This window comes from Tenrec ecaudatus, chromosome 11, assembly GCF_050624435.1.
Source record: "Tenrec ecaudatus isolate mTenEca1 chromosome 11, mTenEca1.hap1, whole genome shotgun sequence".
Classification (NCBI taxonomy): Eukaryota; Metazoa; Chordata; class Mammalia; order Afrosoricida; family Tenrecidae; genus Tenrec; species Tenrec ecaudatus.
The window spans coordinates 91,536,780-91,543,223 of record NC_134540.1 but is presented as its reverse complement, the minus strand read 5'-3'; the positions used below and the strand labels follow the sequence as shown (position 1 = coordinate 91,543,223).

The 6,444-nt window shown below is 41.3% G+C and overlaps 1 non-coding gene across 1 annotated transcript; it reads right to left on the bottom strand.

Moving 5' to 3' along the window:
• Nucleotides 1-1,545: 1,545 nt before the first annotated feature.
• On the bottom strand, nucleotides 1,546-1,689 carry LOC142462061 (small nucleolar RNA SNORA48). Its single transcript, XR_012787206.1, has one exon. It is a non-coding gene; the product is annotated as a small nucleolar RNA SNORA48 (small nucleolar RNA).
• Nucleotides 1,690-6,444: the final 4,755 nt, after the last annotated feature.

Sequence of the window (6,444 nt, the reverse complement as noted above, 5' to 3'; positions counted from 1 at the left end):
TTTAAAAATTTACATATACAGCATGTGCTGCCCATAATTAAACTATCATTTATTTCCAGGGGGTGGGGGGCGAAGAAACCTGAACCATTGCAATGTTTCAAATAAATATTTGGGGACTTCTGAGTTTTGGCTCTGGGAGGGAGAGAGCTGGAAAGAGTGTTGCTCTCCCTCTTGCAAGATAATCGTTTCGGGACACATGGAAAACTAATGACTTTTCTAGAGTCTTTCAGAGAACCAGGGCTGCTGGACAAACAACCTTGTTTGCATCTGGAGATGGGCACTTGCTAGGAGAAAGGGGGCCGAGCATTTGCTTACCTGAAACAGATGCTGCTGGATCGATTAACCAGTAAGAAGGTTCACTATAAAAAATGTAAGCAATCTCTAAACCAGCCCAGGTGTGAAGCCCCTGAGGGTTAACGACATAGGAGTGTCTGCATCCTCAGACAAGCTTCTCCACTGTGACACCGTCCCCACCCCCACCACACAGGCACTCCTAGGGAAGGCTGGGAGAACCTTGAGTAACTCTTATGGTGATGGTAAGGAGGACCAAGTTGATTTAAAAAAAAACAAAGAAGTAAAGAAAGAATTGTCAAGACTATATTGTTATAAATAAAGGAGGAAATATATGACTGAGGAAAAGACAAAACTCGTCCTTACAAAGCAATTCCAGGTAATAATTGTAAAGGAAGAGGGAAATTAAACAAACTATCATCAGAACACTACCTTGATAGCGACTTATGTTATTATCCAATACCCACTATGTGATAGAGTAAGACGAGCATACATACAACCTTTGTCTGTTTCTCCCCCAATCTGTAACCTCAGTCTAATCGTAAAAAGCTTTAAAGATGCCCATGCTGAAGGACACTCCACAAATGACCTAAGGAGACCAAGGACAGACCAGGAAGCACTCAGGGATGATAGGACAAAAAGGGGACAGAACTGATTGGGGAAATCCTGGACCTTCGCGGTGAAAGGGCGACATCTGAACAAATCCAACCCACAGCCAAGCTAGAAGATGGGCGAGATCTCCCCTGGCGTAGAAAGCCTCATTTTTCTCCCACAGATGGCATAGTGGTTTCCAAAGGCTGACCTTGCAGTTCGTAGCCCCTTACCTGCCCGCTCCCCCAGGGCTCACTCAGAGTTGAAGTGGACTCGATGGCAGTGAGTTTGAGCCTATTTGACAGGTCTGGCTTCAGAGCTGATGTCTTGGTTCTGATAAATGTACCCAACGTCCTCAGGAAAGTTCAGTGAAGAGTACTGGGGGAATCTCAATCTCTACTGTTTTTGCAAAGATTTTCAGTATCTGAAATTATTTCAAAATAAAAAATGTTTCTTTTATAAAAATGCATTCTCATGTCAAAAAAATAATTAAAATTAAGTTTAGAATATCAGATACCAGGGCATCAAAATTGTATGGAAAAATTCCATTATCTTTCTATTCCATTTCTCTGTGAGCTTTTTTTTTATGAGTTTTCAATTTTTTTTTTTTACACAATTGACTTACCAATTGCTTCGATGTGCTACACAATTGTCTTTTTTTTTTAATGTGCCCTAGGCATGAAACAGCTCTGGCCACGATCTAGGCATCAAGCTAGGATGAACAAAGGGCTGCCAGTCTGCTCTGCCCCTGACTGATATAAGAGCACCACTACCAATCAGGTGTCTCTTTGCCCATAGTCAGGGGTTTTTCAATTTTTTTTTTTTTACAATGAAATATCATACATTATTTTTGTCTGTTTGTTTTTAATTGTTTTGTTAGGGGCTCATAGAACTCTTATCACAATCCATACATACATCAGTTGTGTAAAGCATATTTATTCATTCATTTCCCTCATCATTCTCAAAACATTTGCTCTCCACCTAAGCCCCTGGCATCAGCTCATTTTCCCCTCCCTCCCTGCTCCCCCTCCCTCACAAACCCTTGATAATTTATAAATTATTATTTTGTCATATCTTGCCTTATCCGACGTCTCCCTTCACCCACTTGTCTGTTGTCCATCCCCCAAGGAAGAGGGCACATGTAGATTCTTGTAATCGGTTCCCCCTTTCCAACCCACCCTCCTTCTACCCTCCCAGTATTTCCACTCACACCCCTGGTTCTGAAGGGATGGATTACCCAATAAGCAAAGTAAACACAGTACTTCTTGTGCTCACTTATACATTTATAGTGAATCATTTCCCTTGGATTTCACCACGTCCATCCTGACGGCTATTATTTTGATACTCAGTATTCATAGGTTCATAGGGTTTTGTCCTATCCACCAGAGTTCAGACTCACAAATCGTGGCATGCATCTGAAGCAAGGAAACTTACTGAGTTGTGTCAAGACATTCAGGTTATGTTGCTATCTTTCTCTTTCAGCACAGTCTACAAAGTCGCAGAGCACAAATGTTAACATTGTGAAAGCGCTTCGTTACCTGCTCATAGGTAGTGAAATCTCTCTGTGAATCCAAACCACCAGTTAGCACTTAAGCACCAGTGAGAAGAGGAAGTGTTTGAAGCAACCTTCATTCTTGACAGCGCAACTGAAAGGTAGGACAATCCGCAGGAGGGATTGAAGAGCACATGTTTTGTCTCGTTGAAAAAGATCATGGCTAGTATGTCAAAATCCCAACTATTTAGCGGTACAAAACCACCTTTAATCGAAGGTTGAACCTGAGTCAGACATACAAAGACACCTGGAAGTCATTTGATTTTACTTTGCCTTCCAGTAAAATCACCCGTGAATTATTCCCATCAGATGAGACGTAATTATGCCTTTAATAGTTCCAGAACTGGTGATATCACCACTTCCTTTCCTGGGGTCAGACAAAATAAAACAGCAAACCAGCTGCTACTGAAATGATTGTGCCTCGTGGTGGCCCCGTGTGTCGGATTCAAATGGGACTGAAGGCTTCTAGTGCCTGTGGCCTTTGGATCACCAAGCCATTTTTCGGCAACACACCAGAGTGGATTCGAACTGGCAAACTTTGGAATAAGCCAGGAGATAACTCTTTGTGCCACTCAGGGACTCCTGGCTGGTTTATAAGGTCCTTTAATTGACATCTAAATATGCCAAAGGATGTGCTTGCTGGAGCTCATGTACTGGCCACGAACCCCGGTCAGGTGTAGCTGCCTCCCTCTGAAGTATTCCTCCATCGGTGACACGTGATCGTCAGACTCTGAGACCTATGCACATTTTTGTCACTTGAAACGAAAACCAGGAGGTATCATTAGCATACATGATCACTAAAGTTATTCTGAATGTAACCTATACCAATCTTTAGGCTATCTGCTTTTCATCCATTGTCTCATTTGAACATCATACCAACACGATCAGTTTTCCTTTCATTAACCTCTTTTTGTTGGTGGTGCGTTTTTATTTTGGTTTGTGTGGCAAATGAGCAAACTAAGACTGTGAACGTTTATGCCAATGACCCCCAAACCATTCGCGGAACTTTTTCTGAGCCTCAGTTTCTCCATCTGATAAGACTAACCAATCTCAGAGGGTTTTTATAAAGATTGAATCCAACAATGCTGTCTGCCTTAGCCCACCAATCGGCACCTGCCAAGTATGTGATAGAGGAGCACTGGCTTCGTAGTTGTGGCCAAGTGCCCGGCTGCAAACCTCCAGGTTAGCACTGGGAAGCCACCAGCTGCTCTGGGGAGAGAGGACCGCTCTATGCAGTCCCATAGGGTTCCTATGAGTTGGAATAAATTCAATAGCAGTGAGTTTGGTTTCTTGGGTTTGGTTTAGTTTTGGTTTTTAAAGGTTTTCTGTTTTGTTTTGTTTTCAAAGTATTCAATAAAAGGCATTCAACAAACCACGCTTCTTTAACTGGTACCATGGTTCCAAAGAGATCATATAAAGAGAACTCAAATAAATGTATGCAAAGAATATGAGAAACGAATTTTAAGGTTACTGAAGTCTTTAATTATGCTCTTTGGAAGATTAAAACTCACTTTCATAATGCTTTTGCTAGCATAAAACAAAATGCTGTCTTATCCCTCCCAACCCACAGTGGGTCGTGTAAGCGAATGGTGTCTGAGAGCCAGTGCTAAATGAAGTAAGAAATCATTACGAGTGCCCAGATGGAGAATCGTGGGAATAGGCCAAAAGCTTGTCAAAACTTCAACATGGTTTTGAAAATCATAAAAATCATTTAGCCACAATTTTTTAATAAATTATGACAATTTCCTTAAATAAGAGCTGTGTCTAAATCAGACCTGATTTAAATGTGCCTTATGCATCTGACTGTCCTAAACTCAACTCCATCCAGCATGTAGAACGCCGTACTTTTCAGCACATTATCAGAAAGAAGGCTGTGAAAAGAGCCCTCCGTGATAGTTTCTTTAAGACATATTGATATTTCCCCAGGATCTTATTGTTCATGTCCTGGACGCCATTCATGAAGGCGAGCGTTCCCATTTAGTCTAGATTTTATTTATTCTTTTGACATATTTCTTCTCAATTCTCTATAACCATTAGAAAGGAACAGAAACTTTATATTTCACACTGACAGGCAAGCAGGACAAATAAGAAATATTTGCTACGATGCTCCAAATATCCTAAGCAGGTGCTCCAAAGGAAGAGAAATACAAGGAAGGCACGTCCCTAACCACAGTCAAATGACAGAAAAAACTAAAACAACTGAGAAAAGAATGGTGGCTTGTTCTCACATCCTCGACACTTGAGCTGAATTGACATCACTTATAAAAAAAGCTGGGGATTTCCTCCAAGTGGGTAAAATACATGTTTCTTTTGCCCCCCCCAAAAAAAAAGTTTTATGCAAATGGTTTAAATTGCTCTGCTACAAGTATTCATCTCCATTCCAGGAATATTCAAAGTTGTTAATATCTCTGCAAATATATTCAGCAAACATGAACATTAACAATTTAAGGAGCTACATGAATTCAAATGATCAAGGACTCCTCCATTCAGCAACGGCTGCAGTCTTGTCAACCAACGTGCCAGCACACTGTCAAGTATTTACATTTGTTAAAAAAAGAAAATGAATATTGCAATAGTATATCACCTGGAATTGATCATCCGGATACCAAAAATGTAACACTAACTAAATTATCGACTTTCCAATGCTCTCTGTCTGTTCACTTCCCTCAACTCTGGTCAGAGGGGATTTATAGGAGGCCTGATATGAAATGGATTTGGGGGTTTCTACTGTCATCTAGATGCTTCTGCAAGCCAGGCGTTCATAATTTAAGCTCTGATTCCATTCCCTCCTTGAAATTTGGATCACATTAATTACAATCCTTGGTTCACACAAACTGGTATTCCTCTTCCATGAGGACTTAGTTGACAGCTCACATAGGTGGCTGCTCTTTGGAAAACAAGACTTTAAGACCCCAGACACTATTCTTTCTGATAGCTGGACACCATCTAGTTTCTTCACTATGCTTTGCTATAGCATCCATATCTTCATGATGGCAAAAACCAACCAGGGCCATGACATAAGAACCAGTTATTCTTAGATTGGGGCTAGAATTAAGTGGAAACTCAAAATCCACTCATGCATCTGTGGTTTATGTATGTATCCGGTTCACTTTAGAAAATCACTGTCATGTTATCTTAGAGAGCTCTATCTATCATCCCCCTGGGGCATCACTGCCACTGTCGTAAGGTCAATGCTATTGTAGAGTGATCCTGTGCTCTTTGTGAGAGTAGAAAGCCTCTTTTTTCTCCATTGGAGCAGCTGGTGGTTTGGAACTGCTGGCCTTCTAGTCACAGCCCAGTGCCTAACCACTGACCCAGCAGGGTCCCGGGCGGATTCCTTTTCTTTGTGTGTGCACATTTGGCTGTATGGATACTTTTCCCCGTCACCTTTTAAAAATTTCTTCTACTTTCTTTTTTTCTCTTTTCTTTTCAGGTTATTTTAGTTGCTATCTTTTCTGTGAGGCAGTTCAGATTCCATATATTCTGTGAAAAGATTGTAGGAATGGTCTTTTCGTAGACATTAAAGTTATGAAAATGATTAAAAATCAATTGAATATATGTATCCCAGAAAGAAAATGTAAATTTAAAATAAAAAGAAATTAACCCAATGTCACTTTTAGGAGAGTAATAAGGCATTGCCTATTAAAACCTCAGTGAGTCCTGGTGGCTTTGTGGTGGGTCAATTACAAGGTCAACAGTTCAAAACCATCAGCCATGCTGCAGGAGAAAAAGGAGGCTTTCTACCCTGGTATACAGATACAGTCTCAGAAACTCAAAAGGGCAGCTCTACCCGGTCCTTCAGGGCCTGCTAAGAATCAGATTCAACTGGATGGTAGCGAAGGAATATTAAAGCACTGAGGAGCCTGGGGCCATGTTAAGCCTTGGGCTGCTCACCAAAACGTCCGCAGTTCTGACCCACTAGCCCATCCACAGGAGAGAGGAGACTGAGTGCCTTCATAACATTTACATCGCAGAAACCCGAGGTAGCCGTCCTCCTCTGTCCTATAGGT